General features: G+C 44.2%; 3 long non-coding RNA genes across 4 annotated transcripts in view; all 3 read right to left on the reverse strand.

Moving 5' to 3' along the window:
- LOC123330351 overlaps positions 1-15455 on the reverse strand; it is a 29422-nt gene extending 13967 nt beyond the window's left edge. Inside the window, exon 1 of the long non-coding RNA XR_006546207.1 lies at positions 15237-15455. This is a non-coding gene — a long non-coding RNA (uncharacterized LOC123330351). The remainder of the gene's footprint in view (positions 1-15236) is intronic.
- Positions 15456-16268: 813 nt separating this feature from the next.
- Positions 16269-18172, reverse strand: LOC123330352. 2 transcript variants are annotated; one of them, XR_006546209.1, is made up of 3 exons: positions 17779-18172; positions 17048-17097; positions 16269-16429 (listed from the first exon to the last, which is right to left on the reverse strand). It is a non-coding gene; the product is annotated as an uncharacterized LOC123330352 (long non-coding RNA). The 2 variants fall into 2 exon arrangements; XR_006546208.1 differs by lacking the exon at positions 16269-16429 and adding an exon at positions 16438-16709.
- A 1814-nt stretch (positions 18173-19986) lies between these two features.
- Positions 19987-21717, reverse strand: LOC123330396. The gene is made up of 2 exons (XR_006546273.1): positions 21106-21717; positions 19987-20063 (listed from the first exon to the last, which is right to left on the reverse strand). It is a non-coding gene; the product is annotated as an uncharacterized LOC123330396 (long non-coding RNA).
- Between the last annotated feature and the right edge of the window lie 402 nt (positions 21718-22119).

Genomic DNA, 22119 nt, shown 5'->3' on the forward strand with positions numbered 1-22119 from the left:
GAATTTGGAATGTAGTCAGTTCATTTGAATGGAATGAACCATAATATCATAGAATAAAATTTCTGTTAATTAGAATGGAATCTTGAAATGAAGATATCTAAGTATGACACTACAGAAAACACTGATATATTCAACCATGTGAAAATGAAAAGGTCAAACTTAAAAACAATTATTGTGGTAGAAAAACTTCCAGCCATAATGGAGAAAAGAGATCAGCAATCTTTCTCCCCAGAAAACAACTACAGAACTGGAATAAAATGTCAAAAGCAAACATTTAAGGACTCTAGAAATTGACCAACAGCAAACAGCAAATTGGAAGTGTTTATTCATAAAAAACTGGTAGAAGTTTGAGAATCTGTGGTTTTCTTCCTAGGGCTGCCCCAATTTACTTCCTCAACTCAGTTGGTGCAGTAGTTATGTCAGGGCAAAACTGGCCGTGAAAAACAGCATTTTACTGCCAAAGGGGGCTGACCTGTCTTGGAATGGAGGGAAAATCTTCACCTGATGGTGCTGTCAGTAAAAGTTGCAAACTCAGAAAAAATCAATGTAGGGGAACCCATAGTTAGGCTAGTGTCAAATTGTAGTCCCACTTAGGCTGAGTGAAAGAATAGCCAGAAAAGTAATGGGGAGATCCTGGAAGAGCTAACTAAGCTATCCACACACTTTTGGCTGCCTGGAGAACCTCTGGCATAGGCAGGTAAGACTCAAGAGAAGAAAATAAAACTAAATCTTGAGGCAAAGTTGCCTCAATGCTTAGGAAGCCAGAAGTTTTAAAAACAAAGCAGATATATCAATAGCCACACACCCTTAGAAGACATATTGTACAGACTAAGTGTAGGTAAGTGCAGGAAAAGTGAATGGGAAGCAACACTTTAATAGGCACAAGGTTTCTTCCTGGAGCAATAGAAATATTTTAGAACAACATAGTGAGTTTACTGAATACCACTGATTTATACACTTTAAAATAGTTAATCTTATGCATGTGAATTTCACCTCAGTAAAAAAAAATTTAATTAAAGGAATGTGCTCAGAGGCACTAGTAGGTAAAAAACCCATCAGGAAATGCAAAAGAGGTAAGAGATGCGGGTTCAGTCCCTGGGCCAGGAAGGTCCCCTGGTTGAGGACATGACACCCCACTCCAGTATTCCTGCCTGGTGGACTACAGTCCATAGGGTTAGTTGCAAAAAGTCAGACATGACTGAAGCGATTTATCATGCACTCTCAGTCGCTCAGCCATGGCTGACTCTTTGCAGTCCCAAGGACTGTAGCCCACCAGGTTCTCCTGCCCATGGAATTTTTCAGGCAAGAATACCAGAATGGGGTGCCATTTCCTACTCCAGGGGATCTTCCTGACCCAGGGAATGAACTCGCATCTCTTGTGTCTCTTGAACTGGGAAGCAGGTTCTTTACCACTAACGCCACCTGTGTAGCCCAAATAAAGGAATATAGAATGGCATTTATTCAAACCAAGAACAAAAATAGAGAAGTATACGCTTAAAAAATAGACCTAAATGAAAAATGATAATTCTAGAGTGAAAAATACAGTAATCAAAATGAATATTCACTAGATAAGCTCAATACCTGAGATGGCAGACTAGAACAACAGTAGGAAAATAAAACTTCTCCAACATGAATAACAGGGGGGAAATTTTTCATAAACGGAGACAGACTTGTGGAAATTATCAAGTATGCTAATACACATATAGTAGAATTTCTTGAAAAGAGAGAGCAAGATGCAGGAAAAAAGAATATTCAAAGAAATAATAGCCAAAAGTTCTCAAATTTGATGAAAAAGTGTAATCTACAGATGCAAGAAGCTCAAACAAAACATAATATAGGATAAATATATTGTATTCAGCCTGAGGAGAGCCAAAGACAAGCAAAAAATCATAAGAGTGGCAAGTGTAAAATGACTCAGCATGCAGAGGAATAACATGACTAGCAGCTGACTTTTTGTATCGAAAACAGTGAAACCCAGAAGGCAGTGGAGCGACATATTCAAAGTGCGAGGGAAAAAACCTAAAGCTGTCAACCAAGAATTCTATAATCAGCAAAACAATCCTTAAAAAATGAAGACAAAACACATTCCCAGAAAAACACTAAGAAACTTTGTTGTTAGTTGACCTGCCTTATAAGAAATACCACAGGAAGTTCTTTAGGATGAAAGGAAATGACACCAACTCAAATCCATAGGAAGAAATACAGAGCCCAGAAATAGTAAATATATAGGTAAACGTAAAATTTAATATGAATTTAAAAATTTTTTTCTTTTTTCTTATCTTAATTTCTTCTAAAAGCCTAAGATTGAAACGAGTAATTCTAGAATTTCATTGTTGGGCTTATAATGCCTATGCTGCTGCTGCTGCTAAGTCGCTTCAGTCGTGTCCAACTCTGTGCGACCCCATAGACAGCAGCCCACCAGGCTCCCCCGTCCCTGGGATTCTCCAGGCAAGAACACTGGAGTGAGTTGCCATATAGATGACAATAATACCATAAAAGAGGGGAGAGTAAATGGGGCTATATTGTAGCAGAATGGCTAAATTTTACTTGAATTAGGTGAGTGTTAACCTGAAATGGTGATACCTCAAGCTGTGTATTTTAAACCCATAGAGCAATGACTATGAAAATATATATATATAAACTAGAGAAATAAAAATGGCATACTAAAAATGCTTGTTTAATACAAAGGAAAGCCACACAGAAGAAACAGAAGAATCAAAAATCTATGACTTCTTAAAAATTAATAGCAAATGGGTAACAATTGGAAAGTTGCACAGGGAGGCTGCAGGCCATGGATGTTCACAAGGGATTATCATGGAACTGCCTGTTTCTGTTCTGTGCATTTTTCTACATGTGTGTTATATTTCATTAAAAAAAAGCTTTAATAGCCTTAAAGAAAAATATATTGCATTCAGTACACTGAAAATTGTATGTCTTTATTATATAATCGGCTTTTATAAATCAAATGGGCAAACGATTATCATATAGAAAACCAGAAAATTCAAAAACTAGAAGTACAGGTGTCTAATAAAGAGTTTTTAATAGTCAATATCAGAAATCCAGTAAAGTTAAATTATATAGTAGGCATGTCCAACAATAAAGGAATTTCCATGTAATAGGCAGCTATTAATCATTTAAAATAGCATTTTAAATAATATTTTGATACAAAATCATAGTCACGACATAGTAAGTGAACAATATAAATAATATAAAACTATTTGAATATTGAGAGGGAGAGCCCTTTATATATTAAATGAAAAGTCCATGTTATAAAACTGAATATAAATCATGATCCATTTTAAAAAAGAAATCTCTGTGGCGATCAAACCAGTCCATCCTAAAGGAAATCAACCCTGAATATTCATTGGGAGGACTGATGCTGAAGCTGAAGCTCCAATACTTTGGCCACCTGATGTGAAGAGCCGACTCATTGGAAAAGACCCTGATGCTGGGAAAGACTGAGGGCAAGAGAAGAAAGGGACAACAGAGGATGAGATAGTTGGATGGCATTACTGACTCGATGGACATGAGTTTAAGCAAAGTCAGGGAGCTAGTGAAGGACAAGGAAGCCTGGCATGGTGCAGTCCGTGGAGTGGCAAAGAGTCGGACACAACTGAACAACAACAAAAATATATGGATATGTACCTAGGCCTCTGCATAAGAAACAATGGGATGAAATGTTTCAAAAGTCTGAATTCCTGTCTCTGAGTGCTGAGGTTAAGATGATTTTAATTTGATAATTCTTTAGATGTGTGTTCTAAATTTTTCACAATGAGCATGTATTAGTGATGAATTAAAAAAAAAAAAAAAAAAAAGATGTTTTTAAATAAGAGTCCAAGAAGTATGAAGCATTGTTACAGCGAAGCTGTGGGACACGGCAGGGCAGGGAAGGTCCACCCTATCCACCACCCCGTTAACCCCTTGCAGCAGGAATTTTTTTTTTTTTTTATAAATAAAATAGATCAACACCTAATCTACAGCAGCAAGATGACTCTGTCCAAATGTCAATGCTCAGGCAAGCAGTAAACATGAAAACCTCGGAAGGAGCCCACCAGCCCATATGGCAGAAAGCCAGCGGAGAGGGAGGTGAACATTTCCTATGAAAATATGCTCATGCCTAGGGTGGGATCCATACAGGTAGCATGTAAAAACCCAGAATATTGAAAGTAAACGTGAAGGTGTGTACATGGTGCTCATTCACTCAGCCGTGTCAGACTCCTTGGGACCCTATGGACTGTAGCCCACCAAGCTGCCCTGTCCATGGTTCTCCGGAAAAAATATGGGAGTAGGTTGTCCCCTGCCTTTTGGGACTGAAATCACTCCTCCTGCTTAGCGGGCAGATTCTTTACCACAGAGTCACCTGGGAAGTCCAAACATGAAGGCACCTCACTGAAAATACAAGTAAAATCTCTAGGAAACTTTGTTAATGTTGTTACTTTTTGACCACTGATCAGATTATTTTTTACTTTAATTGTCATGAGGAACGCCAGGATGTCAACAGAGACCGCTGTCTGAGCCACCTAAAAGGTGGAAGGATACAGCCAAAGCAGCCAACACGTTAGCATACCTCCCAGGACAAAGAGAGCTGTGCTCACCCATCAGACCATCTTGGGCAGGGTTAATAAAGGCTTCCGCTTAATTCTAGCTCTCCAGCATGCTCTGGGGAGGGGCACCTTTTAGCAATTATTACATGCATAAAGTGAGTCAAGACTGCAGCATCTAATAACCACTTCTCAGCAAATTTTTCAATCTCCCTTTTCTGATGGGCAGTAGGAGTTGTCCAACTGTGCCCAGACACACCCTGCAGACAGAAGCTGAGGGTGGGGGCGGTGAGGGGTGTCCCAGAGGACAGCAGGAGGACAGGGCACCTGCCAGCCTCTTCTAGAGTCGGGTTCATGCCAGAAAAAGCCAAGCACCGGAACCATCAGGAGAAAGAATATAGGGCTTTCTGACTCCCCTCCCCCGACAATACCTAATTATAACTCTAAATAGCAAACATACATTAAGTTCAAGAAAAAAGTCCAGATTGTTTTCCCCATAATGTCCATTCTGATTTTGGAAGTTATCATATTGGTTTTCCTCTTTAATACTCTGCTTTGTGGTATCTTCGGCACTTTGCCCATTCATGACATTGGGATGGTTTTGTTTCCTATTGCCCCTTTGAGAAAACCTCTAGGTTATGCTTTTCTTCACAACCAGATGAGTAGCACCACTCATGGGAAAGAGTTGGGCTGACTCCTGAAACCTTCTAGATGAAGGAGCCCAGACCTCGCTGCAGGACTGTCCACCAGACCTTTGCCTTTCAAGGAAATGCAAGCAGCAAGTCACCTGCTGGAGGAATCCCAGGGACTGGAAATCAAATTGCTCTTGTTTGTTACTGCTTTCTTTTCATTCCAGACTTAGAGTGCACAATTTTTTTAGAAACTGGAAAATAGTCTTGGATGGTTGGGCTTTTCTAACTAATTGTTAGACAGAGATGCGTGTATATCTTGGCCAGAGCACATGTCATTAAAGATAAGGGGGGTTGGGACTCAGAGCTTGCTCAGTCCCCTCCAGAGGGAGAAGGTGCAGATCAATCACCCAGCCACCGATGGGCATGGACTCTCCGACTGAGTCCTAGAGATGCTGCCCTTGCAGTCTATTGCATCAGGTGTGGACCAGGTTCTAAGCCTGACAGCCATCCTTTTAATTCAACTCAGTGAAGTGCTCTTGCTGCCCTGAAAATATTCTTTTGTGTGCCAAAGGAAGTGAATAATAATTAAAGGGCCCTTTGGACAATATCCTTCTGCCTGAGGAATCGTTTACTCAAATAATCTAATTTGTAAAAACCTCTTCACTACCTTCCTACCCAGGTTCCATTTTCTTTTGCATATATTTTTGACACTCAACTAATGATGGATAGAGGGAATTCATACATGGTTGACTGCATCTTATAAAGACACTTGGATGTAGTTAAGATCACTAGCAGCTTTTTTTTCTTTCCAGCACCCGATAGCATAATGTGTTTTCTGAACATGTGTATAAGACACACATTGATACCAAAAGTTGTATTCTACATAGCCTGATAAAAAGGACGACACATCAAAAGCCAAAATGAAAGTCTAATGTGTACTATAATCATTTAAGAGATTAAAGAAACTAGTGTAAGGTTAAGGTCACCAAACAGTCTCCACGCACTACCCATATCCATGAAGGTGATGCTGAACAGCCATGAAAAGATGGCAGGACTTCGGTGCCCACAATGATGCGACATCCATACTGCAGCATGCATTTGTCATCACTTGCCCTAGCTATTTCTGAAAACACGAACAAATGCATGCAGTGATGAAAGACACTCAGTATATCCTGAGTGGCCTCTAGAAGCAGAGGAGGAACATGCTGTCAGGGCCGGGCTATGATATATTTCATAATATAATTCAGCCATTCCACCGTGTGTCCCAAGCCTGTTAAGCAGAACTTTGGGTTTCAGGTCAATGTAAAAATGAGCTGGGACTGTCCATTCGGACTCAGAAGAATGCGGTGGCACTGTGCTTGGGCTCTGCAGCAGACCTTTCTGGACCAAACCCTGGCTGTATGGTACCCTTGCCTTGTGACCCTTGGCAAGTTACTCTCCAAGTCCTGCTTTCCTTATTGAGACAGGGACTCAATACCACTCCCTGAATCCCAGGATTTTTATAAGGATTAAAGTAGCTGGCCCAGGCAAATTAACACATTGTCTCTTAAAAAAGTAAATGATCAAGAGATGTTAATCCTCATTTTTAAAGCAAAGAATAAATTCATAGTGAACTTAAATCATTTCCCAAAGTAAATTCCATGGGTCAATTAGAATATTAATAGGTGCTCCATGGGATAAATAAAAAATTACCTGGTCAGTTGAGGGAGATAAACAAAGTTGACCTGGTTTCTACTTCTCCAAGTCTTTTAACAGGTAAAGGAAATTGTGAATATCTCACAACTGATCGGGATTTTGTGAACGGTGAGCTGAACAAGACTATAAAAGAAATATCCAGCACATTCAAGATGCTGTTAGGGATAGACTTTTGTCAAGAGCTTTAGCATGAGGCTGAAACAGAACCAGGAAGGTGTCCAGGATAACCCTGAAGTCACCTCCAAACTCTGAAGGAAGAGTAACAAAGAGCAGGGTTCTGCTTAGATGAAAAAATAGACTCAAAATGGAAGCTTCGGTAGAAGGCAAATACCTCCATAAACTGCTAAGAATGTCAAGTGAGGAATGGACATGATCAAAACTTGACATTTGTTTTGCCCTCTCGAGGGGAGCATGATTTTGAAGGAAATGGTAGCCACTGAGGAGTTTTTTCCTAAAGCTGTGGATTTTCCAACTAAGCATCATTTCCTAGGCGGAATCCTCATGCTCATTCCTGACACTTGGGAACCTCCCACAAAACCCTCAGCGGGAACCCCAGTGACTGGGTCTTTGGTACACTGACTGACCCTCCTCCTCCACTCTCAGATCTTAAACATCTCTCAGTTTGCCATGTGTAGGAATCCTTTAACACTTGCCAGGTTCTGAGACAGACCAAAGGAAAACACTTTGACCATCCCCCCCAAGCCCTCTGCTTCACTTTCTCCAGGAAACAGTTTCTTACCAAAAGTGATCAAACCCAACTTGACCACCACACAAGACTCAGAATAATCGCTAGCCATTCTGAAAACCCCATCCAAACACTTTCAAAGCATGAAATCACTCTTGTCCAAGGCTTGCACATAAAAGCAGGCGTATTCCTAATGGTCTAAAAATGCTTTGTTACACCTGAAACTAACACAACACTGTAAATCAACTATACATCAATAAACAAATTTTCAAATGCTTTGTAACAATAATAGCCTTCTTACTTGTTTTATTAAGTACGTAGATAAGAAGACCATTTCACAGGGGCAAACTGGCCGGTTTTAAAGGGTCAGTCTCCTTACTGAACAAAACTGCCCTGAGCCCTAAACATGATACATCCTGTTGTTCATTAATTTCTATCAAAACAGCCTCTTGGGCTTCCGTGGTGGCTCGGTGGTAAAGAATCTGCCAGCCAATGCAGGAGGCGTGGGCTCTGTCCCTGGTCTAGAAGGATCCCACATGCCAAGGAGCAGCTAAGTCCGTAAGCCACAATTGTAGAGCCTGTGCTTTGAAGCCCAGGAACCGCAACTACTGGGGCACGTGCCTCAACTACTGAAGCCGGAACGCTTCAGAGCCCATGCTCCACAACAGAGAAGCCACTGCATTGAGAAGCCCATGCACCGCAATTCAAGAGTACCCCCACTCGCTGCAACTGCCAACGAAGACCCAGAACAGCCAAAAGTAAATAAATGAATGAAATTTAAGAAAAAAAAAAAAAAACAAAAACAGCCTCTATTTCTTTTTAAAAGATATGGGAAAGCAAAAATAGATGCAGGAAGATATACTTTCTGTGTGAGCAATCTTGGCCAATTCTCTATGAGATTCCCCCAAATTCACCTAAGTCAGAGTTGAAGATGTGCCTGGAATGATTGGGTAAGTGAACCCCTTACACTCCAGGAAGCTAAGCCAATCGTTCACCATCAAAGTGCTCGACGATGAGAAGGGCAAATCCTGATGAGCAGAAAAGGTGACACCCCCAACTTCCAAAGTTTCCCCCTGATGAAGCCAATGAGTTTCTAAGGAGGTCTTTTCTTCACAAAGAAATACGTCCTCCTGGACAAAGAGCCGTGCAGCCGATTAAGACATTTCCCAAGCATCTGCTAACCTACTTACAGGCATCATTGCTCCCTAGGGCCTCGGGACCCTTCCACCTTCCTGAAGGGAGTAGCTGAATAGGTAAATGGGTTATATCAGGCCAGGAAATCAATGTGTATACTGTGTTCTCAGCCACAGATGAGCATGTCGAAGCCATTTTATTATAGCTCTAGGAACCGTATTGATCCAGCTGTAACTACTCAGAGGTGGCCGGCACTCCAATGAGGACGCATCCCTCTGTCCATCCAGCCACCTCTCCCCACTCCCTCCCCACCGACTCAGTAGTGCTTAGAGAGTAAGTGTTTGCAGATTGGATTAATTTAATGTTTGCTTAATCAAAACTGACTGCCCTGGAACTTAAATGCTATTAATTACTAAGAGAATCCAGAACTGATCCTCTAACACAGCAAAGCCGGGGAGGAACAGCAGCCCTGCAGAGCTCTCTTAAGAGTCACTCTTAAGGAGATTCTGATTGTCATTCTTTCCAAATGTTCATTTCATTTCCTTCTCCACTTCCACCACCCCCGTTTACGCAGCCACTTTCCCCTGCAGCCTTCTAGAAAATACCTGCTGCTCTTGTCACTCTTCTTTATGGTACAAATGGTATGTGCGTTTCCCCAGCCTCTGATGTCGGGCGGTATGCATCACGTCCATCTCCCTGCTTCTCTGGTCAAAGAGCACCCATTGTGCCCTGTTGTTAGTTCCATTAGAGTGCTTTCCAAGAGCACCTAGAGCTCCTCAAAGACAGGGGCTGTGACTTATCCATCGGTCACAACCCCAGTGCCAGTGCTGTGCCTGGCATGTAGTGGGCATCCATAGGTGTCTGCCAAATTTCATTTGGACAGATAACAATGCCCACCCGCTCCCCAGGGACTCTTTGTTTACAAAGTCCTCCTCTGTGTTGACATCTCTCCAAGGACACCATCTCAGAAGCTTTGGTTCAGCTGGTACCTCCATCAAATTTTCCATCTTCTCTACTCATGAAAAAACAGGAAAGTCTTTCCTTGAAACCAAGATCTTATGGCTATCTTGATCATGAATTAAACACCATCACAGGAGAAATGGGAAAGGATGTGTCTGCCTCCAGATCTATCCCACTGTTTTGGAAAATAGTAACCATGCACCAGAAAACACCACGCAGCTCAGCCAGAGAGCTAGTGAGAACCAGGAAGGAAGCTGGTGCTTTCTCCCAGCAATACCAGAAGCTTTTAATAAAAATACCATGCTTCTGTAGTCTGGCTGCAAACACATGCAGTGTCTCTTGATCACCTCCCCACTAGCAATGAATGGTCCCACCATCCACAGTACAGAATACACAACACATCTATGTATTGTAGAGAGAAAGCATGCCCTGCTCCAAGCAAAACTCCTCCGCTGAGCGTGCGTGCATGCTGAGTCACTTTAGTCGTGTCCAACTTTGTGACCCTATGGACTGTAGCCTGCCAGGCTCCTCTGTCCGTGGGATTCTCCAGGCAAGAATACTGGAGTGGGTTGCCATTTCCTCCTCGAGGGGATCTTCCCAACCCAGGGATCAAATCTGCATCCCTGCATTGGAGGACAGATTCTTTATCACTAGCGCCACCTGGGAAGCCCCCTCTACTGAGCAAAGGCCTCAAAGGCAGCCACCTCTTGAACCGCTGAGAAGCAGTTCTGCTGCTTCTCAGCCTCCAGCAAACCACTGGGGAGCTTGCAGCAGTCATTACAGGGGACTCCAACTCACAGGCCTACAGTGAAGCAGCTGATTAAGTCCATGACCAAAGCAAGTAGAGTATATGTCAATACAGAGGGGTGAGGCCCACAGCCAAATAGCAAGCACATACTCCTTTGTGAGTTCTTGCCAGCTAATTCCCTGAGGAACACAGGGTCAGTCTGAACAAATCTTACTTCTGCCAGAGAACACCTAAACGTGCGAGGCTGGCAACAAACTCAACTTTTAAAACCTACATAAGTGTGCATGCAAGCTAAGTCACTTCAGTCATGTCCAACTCTTTGCTACCCTATGGATTGTAGCCAGGAAGGCTCCTCTGTCCATGGGATTCTCCAGGCAAGAATACTAGAGTGGGTTGCCATGCCCACCTTCAGGGGATCTTCCCAACCCAGGGATCGAACCCACGTCTCCTAAGGCCCCTGAACTGCATGCAGATTCTTTACCATTGAGCCACCAGGGAAGCCCCAAACCTACATACATCATGCAAATGAAGTCTATAATTTAGTTAATAGTATTGTACCAACCTCAGTTCCTGGTTTGGTAATGTATTGTGGTTACATAAGATATTGTCATTGAGAGAAGTTGGGAAGAACACACAGAGACTCCACATAGTATTCTTACAGTTTTTTTATGAATCAAATTGTTGCTGCTGCTCAGTTGTTAAGTCATGTCTGACTCTTTGCAACTCCATGGACTGCGGCACACCAGGCTTCCCTGTCCTTCACCATCTCCCAGAGTTTGCTCAAACTCATGTCCTTTGAGTCAGTGATGCCATCCAACCATCTCATTCTCTGTCACCTCTTCTCCTCATGCCCTCAATCTTTCCCAGCATCAAGGTCTTTTCCAATGATCCAGCTCTTCACATCAGGTGGCCAGAGTATTAGATTTCACCTTCAGTTCTTCCAATGAATATTCAGGGTTGATTTCCTTTAGAATTGACTGGTTTGATCTCTTTGAGGTCCAAGGGACTCTCAAGAGTCTTCTCCAACACACAGTTCAAAAGCATCAATTCTTTGGCACTTAGCTTTCTTTATGGTCCAACTTTCACATGCATACATGACTGCTGGAAAAACCGTAACTTTTATTATACAGATCTTTGTCAGCAAAGTGATGTCTCTGCTTTTTAATACACTGTCTAGGTTTGTCATAGCTTTTCTTCCAAGGAGCAAGTGTCCTTTAATTTCATGGCTGCAGAATCATGGCTGCTGCTGCTGCTGCTGCTGCTAAGTCACTTCAGTCATGTCCAACTCTGTGCGATTCCATAGACAGCAGCCCACCAGGCTCCCCCGTCCCTGGGAATCTCCAGGCAAGAACACTGGAGTGGGTTGCCATTTCCTTCTCCAATGCATGAAAGTGAAAAGTGAAAGGGAAGTCGCTCAGTCGTGTCCGACTCTTAGGGACCCCATGGACTGCAGCCTACCAGGCTCCTCTGCCCATGGGATTTTCCAAGCAAGAGTACTGGAGTGGGGTGCCATTGCCTTCTCCAAATCATAGCTGCAAATTACTTCAAAGCAAAACATTAAACACACACAGGCCAAACTGCATACCTCAAGCAGCCACTGGTTTGCTCCCTTAAGTGTGTTGACATCCCTTGACCAAGTCCAAACAGGATTAGTGGCAGTCATGACTCCCAGTCCAGGTGGGATGAGGACCCACAGATTGATATGAGACCCACTTATAGCCAACTCAGCTATTGACTTCCTGACCCCAAATCTGTTCCCTGGAGGTGAAACCTGCTATAGATTTAACTCACTGAACTCCTGCCCATGAAACCCTATCCAGACTTTTTAAATCAAATCACCATGGCACCACACAACACCTACTCATTCATATGCATTTTGCACAAATAATTCTTACTTGATGAATAGAGCGTCAGACTTACAATTCAGCCACAGTGTGGTAAATTACACTGGCCAGATTAACTGTATAAAGAACATGTCTCAAAACAATGATTTCAGTTCAAGCTAAGGAGGAACAAGTGCCCTTTCTTTCATTTCTAAATTACATTTTCAATCATAAATATTGAAAATTATGTTTCTGATCACTGCTGTCGCCTTGTGAGTAGTGGCACATGAGCCCCCCAGACACATGGATTGTTACAAAAGGAAAGCAAGGGCCATTAGAACACCCAACCCACTTTGAGTTTTTAAAGGATTTGTTCCCCCAGCCCACAAGATTATAAAAACATGGCACCCTTTGGAGTTTCAGGAGGCAGAGAATGACAGTCCTGTTTGCACACTGGTTGTTAAATATATGAAATTATTACTCTGGGTGCATTTTACCACCTATTATGTATGAGCTAGTTCAAGTGTTTCACAGGTAACTAGGGTAAAGCCATTACCCAACTCAAAGGACATGAATTTGAGCAAACTCTGGGAGATAGTGAAGGACAGGGGAGCCTGGTGTGCTGCAACCCATGAGGTCACAAACAGTCAGACATGACTTAATGATTGCACAACAACAACCAGAGAAGTAGGTAGGCAAATCGCCTACCTTCTGCGTGGTAGACCCTTAAAACATCTGAGCTATAAGCAAAGGAGTTTTTTAATATAAAATATGGGCTAGAAAGCTCATATTCCCCTCAAATAATAGCAACAGCCAAAGCTCTAAGGACAGAGAAAGTCTTCAAAAGAAAAAAGAATGAGATGTTACGGCCGCGTGGCTAGGAGAGTGGTAGGGAAGAAGCAGAGCTGGCCACTTGGTTCTAGCTTAGTGAAAGGAAGGCTACAAGAACCTCTGCTAGAAACACATGATTAGGGAATAGTCAGCTTGAAGTATTATAGCTGGTTTAGTTCACCAGGTATTTAGAAATTAACATGAAAATAAAGAGTTTGCCTGCAAAGAAGAAATTACCCACCTCAACCAATGATGTCTATCCTCCAAGACATGTACCCTTGGTGCCATCAGGTATAGCCAGACTAGGTTTAACTCTTCTCTAGATCCACATACATGTCAGTATGTAGAGGAGCCCTCAGTAGACTCTATCAGTCTCTCCACCCAGCTCAACTGCATCAAGGATGCAACCCTACTTGTGCTGGATCATGCCAAACCAAGGCAAACTGAGACCACTAAGTTGCACATGGAGTATCTCCTATTGTAAAGATAGAGCCTGCAATATATTCTTTGCAATCCTGCATTGCAGAAACTTCATCACATTAAATGTATATTCCTATCATTTTTGAAGGATAAAGTTTTCTGAAGCATAAAGCTTTATAGACCCCGACATAGTGGTCTTTGTATAGAGCAATCAGTGCCCTGCCATACTCCCTTGGCACGTATATTCTAGTACATGGGCCAAGGGTGTTCTGCTGCAAGCATGTGCCAGGGAGTTAATAACAATGGCAGACAGGAATTGGTGAATTAACACCCTAACCATCTCTCCGCTCACCTGGAACATCTCTGAGGCTTGTTTTAACACTCTCTCAGAGTTCCCAACTGTTAGAGCCTCAACTGCCCAGGACAGAAACCTGTTTTGATACACCCTGAATTGTCTTCCCTCACTTCTCCCCCAGGCCAGATGGGATCAGGACCTCGAGATTTCCTCCATGCATCAGGATTCTCCAGAGAAATAGAAGCAATAGGGGGTGTGTGTGTCTGTGTGTGTTTGTGTGTACAGACATGTAAGGAATTGGTTCACACTATGCAAACTCAAAATCTTCAGGGTGGGCTGGCAGACTGGAGACACAGGGAAGAGCCAATGTTACAGTTCAAGTTCAAAGGCCATTTGCTGGTAGAATTACCTCTGCATGGGAGGAAGTCAGTCTTTATTCTATTCTGGCCTTCAACTGATTAGATGAGGCCCACCCACATTCCAGATGTGGCCTCACCCCCATTACCTGCCTTATTGAAAATCCACCCATTTAAATGTTAATCTCCTCCAAAACCACTCTCATATAAACATCCAGAATAATGTTTGACCAAAATATCTAGGCACCATGGCCCACCCAAATGGATACACAATATTAACCATCATACCTCCCTCAGGAAATGGCAACCCACTCCAGTATTCTTGTCTGGGAAACCCCATGGGCAGAGGAGCCTGGCGAGTTATAGTCTATGTGGTCACAAGAGCCAGACGTGACAGAGCAGCTAAACCACCACTTCCATCTCCCTCGCTCACCCCTTCCTTCCAGTGTGCCCTAAGATCACCACTCAGATAAACGGCTTGCACTTCAGTTCTGGAAATGGGATCTGTTTCTGAGGAAACCCAACTTAGAGACATTGTGCCTTTGGCAAACTACAGCTTAGAAAATAAATGCAAGTTTACACATTTCCACTCCTCTTTCAAAAGCCCAGTGGCCCATGAAAGAGCTCAGCCCACAGTTCGGGAACCACTGTATCACAGAGGCTAGAGGGTTTTTTTGTTTGTTGGTTTGGTTTGGGGGAGTTTTTTTACTGAAGTACAGCTGATTTACAATGTTGTATGGTTTCTGATGTACAGCAAAGTGATCCAGTTACATATAAAATGTTGCAGAAAAACCCAAAAAACTTTTTGGCCAACCCAGTATATATATTCAGATACACACACACACATATATATATTCTTTTCCATTGTCAGTTATTATAAGACACTGAATATAGCTCCCTATACTATACAGGAGAACTTTGTTGTTCGTTTATTTTATATATACTAGTGTGTATCTCTTAATTTGAAACTCCTAATGTATCCTTACCCTCACCTTCCTTTCTGTAACCATAACTTTCCTTACTATGGTTGTTTCTGCTTTATAAATAAGTTCATCTGTACCATTTTTTTTGAGAGCCCACATATGAGTGGTATCATATGAAAACTGTCCGACTTACTTAGTATGATCATCTCTAGGTCCATCCAGGTTGTGCAGCTGGCATTATTTCATTCCTCTCTATGGTTGAGTTAGTATATACCGCCTCTTCTTTACTCGTTCATCTGTTGATGAGCACTTGGGTAGCTTCCATGTCCTGTGCTGTGTTGAGTGCTGTGCTTAGTCACTCAGTCGTGACCAACTCTTTGCGACCCTATGGATGATAGCCTGCTCTTCTGTCCATGGGGATTCTCTAGGCAAGAATACTAGAGTGGGTTACCATGCCCTCCTCCAGGAGATCTTCCCAACCCAGGGGTTGAACCCAGGTCTCCCACATTGCAGGCGGATTCTTTACCATCTGAGCCACCAGGGAAACCCCTGTATTAGCTATTGTAAATAATGCGCTATGAACGTTGGGCTGCATGTATCTCTTTGAACTAGTTTTCACCTTTTCCAGATACATGCCCACAGTGCTGGAGTTTAATGCCTAAAAAAGGTCCCCATGATCTCTGAGGCCATGTAAACACAGATGCATGTAAACACAGATGTTTCCATAGACATTGATCATGATTTTAGAAAGACTGCAACATCCTTAAAAATGACTCCCATATTAGGACTGACCAGGCTATCCAAGAAGTCCCTCTCCAGTCCTGTGCATGCCCACCTCCAGGGAGCTGGCCACTTCCCAGAAGGGTATAAACCCTTCTCAGAAATGCATCACAGTGTAGAAGGCAGCAGCGTTTCCATTTCAAAACAAATCCCTTCCTCCGAGGGCTTAGAACATATTCACAAAAGAAAATACATTTTTTGACATTCCTAAAAATGCACGATCATATCCTATGTGGCAAGACAAGACCAAGTGACTCATTGAAGTCATAATCACGGCAAACTGATTGTATTGTTGTCTTTGAATGAGAATCGCCAGAGGACTCAAGCTCCGTTGTCTCAAGAACCCTAGGCAGTCATTTGCCGCATCACGAGACCCAAATCATGTGAAGCTGAAGATCATCTCCTCCTCTTTGTATTTCATTAGCAGAGATCAGGTTAATAAAAAGTTTAAAAGTTGACTGCCTTCCCCCGGAGATTTATTTAGACCTCCTCCACAGCGATGAACCGGGAATGGCAGCAGACACTCATTTCTCCAGAGCTCGCTCTGTCATCTCCCTCTGTGGTCCCTGAAGTCTGCCAATTAAAGACCTCCTGGATGACATTCCGCTGCCGAAGTTATGCACACATAAATCACAGTAATAAGAGAAGATTGTTATGTTAACCTTCGTCATGCAACCCTTTTCCTTTTGTGAGAAATACGGAAAACATTCATCCGTCTGGCACAAAGGAAGCGATTTCCCAGCAAATGCCTGGGAGACTCGCCTGATGCTGCCCCTTCCTTGTGGTTACGGAGGCGGTGCCTGGTGCACCAGCAGGCGTTACTCAACTCAAAACGCCAAGCAACGAGGCCATAAACCAGGTGGCATGACGTCACGGACAGGATGCTCTGAAATAAAGGGGGAGCTGGTTCTATCCAGAGGAACATTTTTCCATGTTTAACCAAGCAAAGCTGGGACACTACTGCGCACAGTTTCAAAGGTCAATTCTTAAGGAGCCTGGTTCTGGGGAGAGTTGTCGACTGCTTTCTGCAGCTGTGGATGTAACCACCCGCCCCCCGCCCCAGGTGACTGGAGTTTCGCTCTCAGTATGAGGGGCTAGTGTGCAGCAAATGTGAATTCCACTTTGATGGGAACAATTACATCCTCGGCTGAGCCCCCGGGAGCAGGCAACGGTGGCACCCGTGGACCTAAGAATCGAGGTGCCCACCCTGGTATGATCCCTTACCTGCATTGCAAATCTTCATGGGCTGGTCTCGGGATTTCCCAGAGAGTCAGCTTTGAAAACAAAAAAACAAAGAGAATTCTTTCTTAACACCGGAGTAGATATTAATGATGTATTAATGACTATATCTACATGTTCACTTTAGAAGCTGATGTTATTTGAACGATTTGAAAAATAAACATCTAGACACGAACTGGGTTGCTTCTCTCTATAATATGGCTTCATTTTATTAGCTACCCCACTCCAGAACTCTTGCCTGGAAAATCCCATGGACAGAGGAGCCTGGAAGGCTGCAGTCCGTGGGGTCGCTAAGAGTCGGACACAACTAAGCGACTTCACTTTCACCTTTCACTTTCATGCATTGGAGAAGGAAATGACAACCCACTCCAGTGTTCTTGCCTGGAGAATCCCAGGGACGGGAGCCTGGTGGGCTGCTGTCTATGGGGTCGCACAGAGTCAGACACGACTGAAGCGACTTAGCAGCAGCAGCAGCAGCACTAATGGTAAAGAGCTCGCCTCCCAGTGCAGAAGACACAAGGTTTGATCCCTGGGTCAGAAAGATCCCCTGGAGGAGGGCATGGCAACCCACTCCAGTATTCTCGCCTGGAGAATCCCATGGACAGAGGAGCCTGGCGGGCTACAGTCCATGGGGTCACAAAGAGTTGGACCCGACCATAGCAACTTGGCACGCATGCACGTAAGGCTAGTTTGTCTCTAGCTTGTGACTGAGGTACCTGCCACCCAGATGTAGCCCCTCCTCAGAAGCTGCCTCACTTGGGATGTGCCAGTCAGGGCTCCAGCCTGGGTCAAAAGCCCCCTCCTTTCATTTCTAAGAGCCTGATTCTCAGAGCCGCTACCCAAGCACATCCCGCCTGTGCGGAGCAAGTTTACAGCTGAAAAAGGTCCTGGTTCTTTCCTCTCAAGTGATGTTTTTCCAAAGGAATTAAATTTTTCTAGAAGTGAAATAAAATGGTGTGTGTTAAAGGGATTGGTGGGGAAGGGATGGAACAGAATTTCCGCTACCACAATTTCACAATCAGAAAGAAACTCCCCTCTAATTCTCTCCAGAGCAACCCACGTGCTCTGTAAATTGTCCCAAAATAACCCATTGCATCTGATGCTATTGAATTCTTGGCACCTGGCGATGTTGTTATCTCATTCTCTTATCTCCTGTTATTCTTTTCCTTGGAAATGTAGAATGAGATGCTTTTTTCTTTAATCTGGGGTGGCCAACCTTCCTGGTTTACCTGAGATAAAGGGTTTCCAGAGTGTGAGACTTTCAGGGCTATAACCAGGGAAAAGTCCCATGCCTACAGTTGAGTCGCTTACCTCTATTACGCAAAGCATTCTGCTCTGGTGTAAGCATCCCAATAGATGACAAATTAAACACAGTTGCACCGCTTTGTGGTGGCAGATATAGCAGACCGTCCACCAGGCTGTGGAAAATGGGTCGTACTTGGGAATCTGAAGAGAGTCAGTCGCTGTTGAGAAGTAAGCCACCTTATACTGGAGGGAGAAAATTAGGTTTTCGATGCTGCTACTGACTCTTAGAAGCTTCCCAGGTAGCACTAGTGGTAAAGAACCCACCTGCCAACGCAAGAGACTTAAGAGATGTGGGTTTGATCGTTGGGTCAGAAAGATACCCTGAAGGAGGGCATGTCAACCCACTCCAGTATTCTTGCCTGGAGAATCCCACGGACAGAGGAGCCTGGTGGGCTCAGTCCATAGAGTCGCAAAGAGTCAGAAGTGACTGAGCATGCATGCACTGACTCTAAAGCAGGACATGATGAGGGCTTGAAGGAGAAAAATAGAAAACAATGAACAGCGGAGCACATAGTCCCCCACAGAGGTCTTGCGAATGGCTCCAAACCAGCAGTTCACACAATTTTCACCAGTTAGCACAGCCCCCAACAGAAACAGTTCCCCTGAGTTTCCCACATGAAATAACATCTTCTCCCCAGCATATGTTGCCCAAGGACTGTCCCATCACAGACTTGCTATTTTTAATCAAAATATATAGGAACAATTAACAGTATAGGAAGACAAATATCATACAATATCACTTATATGTGGAATCATAAAAAAAAATGATGTAAATGAACTTACAAAACACGAAACAGACTCACAGACTTGAAAAATGAATTTATGGTTATGGGGGAAACAGGGGAGGGCTAGATTGGGAGTTTAGGATGGACATGTACACACTGCTCTATTTAAAATAGATAACCAACAAGGACCTACTGTGGAGAACAGGGAATTCTACTCCATATTCTGTAATAACCTAAATGGGAAAAGAATTTGGAAAAGAATGGCAATGGGATTGGCTTAGTCACTAAGTCGTGTCTGACTCTTGTGACCTCATGGGCTGTAGCCCGCCACGCTCCTCTATCCATGGAATTCTCCAGGCAAGAATCCTGGAGTGGGTTGCCATTCCCTTCTGCAGGGGATCTTCCCAACCCAGGGATCAAACCCAGGTCTCCTGCATTGCAGGCAGTCTCCTGCACTGCAAGCGGATTCTTTACCAATTGAGCAACCAAACCACCAGGGAAGCCTGAATACGTGAAGGTGTATAGCTTAATCACTTTGCAGTACACCTGAAATTAACACGTTGTTAATCTACACTTCAATATAAAGTAAAAAAAAAATTTTTTTAGGTATAGAACCAGTATACCTGGTCAATTACGGGCAAAAAAAGAAAATTTAATTTGGATTTTGTCATCTAAATAGCTGTGAGACTCCTGACACTTTTCAGGCTTTTAAACCCCAGAGTATCAAAAACACCATCACACTAACCAGTGGGTTGCAGCGTGGAAACTGGCCATAAGATTGGAACACATTCCCACGAGGGGAACCTGGGACTCCTCCAGGGGCCATTATGTGTGTGAGTTGGACTGAAGTCCTTGGCTAAAACCACTGTTGGATTTTTTTCTTTATGCGTTATATTATTATTAGCTGGACACCTGAATTCTTCCACCAATCCCAGATCCAAATTAGACGTGTCACTTCTTAAAGGGTGAGGCTGGAAGACAGAGGATACTATTAGTAATAGGGAGGCAGAGGAGACACCCGTGAGCGCTTCCTTTCGTGTCACTGAGTGCTTCTTATGTTACAGCCATAGGAAGCTGCCATTCTTGTGGGTCCGGTTTTTATGTCATTCATGCTAATACATTGTCTCCTAGAAGCCTCACAATAAGTGCACTGATTTTACCCTGTTTTTGTATGAGAACACTGAGGTGCGAGAATGCAATTCCAGGCCATGGGCGATCCCAGCTTGCCCCAGGTCTAATTCCAGACACTGTACTCTCACCCATGACCCTTAAGGGCCCATCTTTGACCCGATTCCGCAAGCCTGCGAACTTCTGATGATGAAGGGTGAGCAAACATGACTGACCAGGTGTTGCCCAATAAATGGCCACACGCAGGCGGCCATGTGGATGGGGGGCAGGGTGGACTGACCGCCCTGCCTTGGGCAGCTGCGCCTTCACCCGACTGTGGCAGGAAGCTCAAGCTCATGGACCCCAAGTGCCTGTGGACTCTCCCGGAAGAAACAGCAGGGCCCCTCGGGGAGCCACTTGTCCCTTGAGGCCATGCCTGGGAAGGACACAATGTGATCTCCACACCTCTCCCTGCCTCAGGCCACCAGGGCTGATGACCCAAACATCGAGGTCCCTGCCCAATGCTTCACTGAGGAAAGCCGGGTGCCCACCACACATCTCGCCCCTGCTGGGAGGTCAACACGTAAGCTGTCTTCTCCTTACGCCCTAAGTTTATTTCACAGTTTGGACCTTGCCTGTTCAGTCTTGGAAGTATCTCAAATATGCATATACTGTGTTCTGAAGAGCTTCCACAGACACTGTTTATTAGTCACTTTGATCTAATTCATCACACAGAAAAATCTCAAACAAGTACCGAGAGTCCTTTCAAGGGGCGGGGGGGGGCGGGGTGGGGGGAATGCATGTTGAGACAATAAAAGTCTGCCTAAGCCCCCAATTCCCACAGCTCAGCCGTTGGTGCCATGGGTTCAAAAATGTAATTAAAAGGAGACCGTCGATTTCACTCACCATTGTCAAAAGGCCGCGTCACCCCCTGGAGGAGAGGCGCGCTTTAGTCAATTTCCCCGTCCATGCCAAAGTTTCGGAGAGATCCTTCACTTTATAAATCAACTCACAGCTTAGAACATCCTGGCAGCCCCTTCAAGGAACCTAAGGGAATGACAGGCAAAGAGAGGATAACCATCATAGCTTGACTGGATACAGGTGTTTGCGTTTACAGACGAACCGCAAACGCCTGGATCTCTGACAGGCGTTGACGCTATCAGTGCATCGCAGCTATTATTGGCTCCGGTCGCCAAGGGCTGGGGGGCCTCTCCCTTAGCAACATCTCTGAGGCTGATAACATTTGGCTGAACTTTTCAGATCTTAACCTCCCTTCTGACTTTCTGCAGTCAAACCCGCCTAAACTGATCAGAAGAAGAGACACGCAGTGGGAAGACAAGTAAAATATTATTGACTGGACTGTTTCATGTCTATTAGGAAGAAAGAGCAGAGAGCGGAGGGAGAACCTTACAGCTTGACAGGCTTCAAGATAATCAGGGGAGGAATCAGGGCTGCACAGTAACCCTCGGTGAGGTTGGAAAGCACGGGCTCACGAGAGGTCATTGTTCTGTGCGGGAAACAAACAGGGTGCTGGGCAAACAAGCGCAAGATTGCATTCCTCCGCCGGACCCTGCTCCTCTCCAGAGGCAGGCGGACTCCTACGCCGAGCACAGGCTTGAAATCAGGGAGCCCTGTGGCTCCAGAAGAGGTCTCACCCTGAAGGCTTTTTTTTTTTTCCTGGCCTCAGGCACATCCCAGAACCTTTGTTCAAGGCTGAGGCAGGCCCTGCAGACACAGGCTATGCTGCCCTTGAAGAACTTGGCCCTGACAATTGGTATTGTCAATTTGTTTCACTTCCCTGCTCCTTGCCCAGAGGGGCCAGGACTAACCTCTTGACCTCTCCAAGTTCAAGTCTTCTGCAGTCTGTGTGTGTGTGTGTGTGTGTGTGTGTTGGAGGGCTGGTGGCTGGAAGGGCCCTGC

The sequence above is a fragment of the Bubalus bubalis genome, chromosome 18, assembly GCF_019923935.1.
Source record: "Bubalus bubalis isolate 160015118507 breed Murrah chromosome 18, NDDB_SH_1, whole genome shotgun sequence".
Lineage (NCBI taxonomy): Eukaryota > Metazoa > Chordata > Mammalia > Artiodactyla > Bovidae > Bubalus > Bubalus bubalis.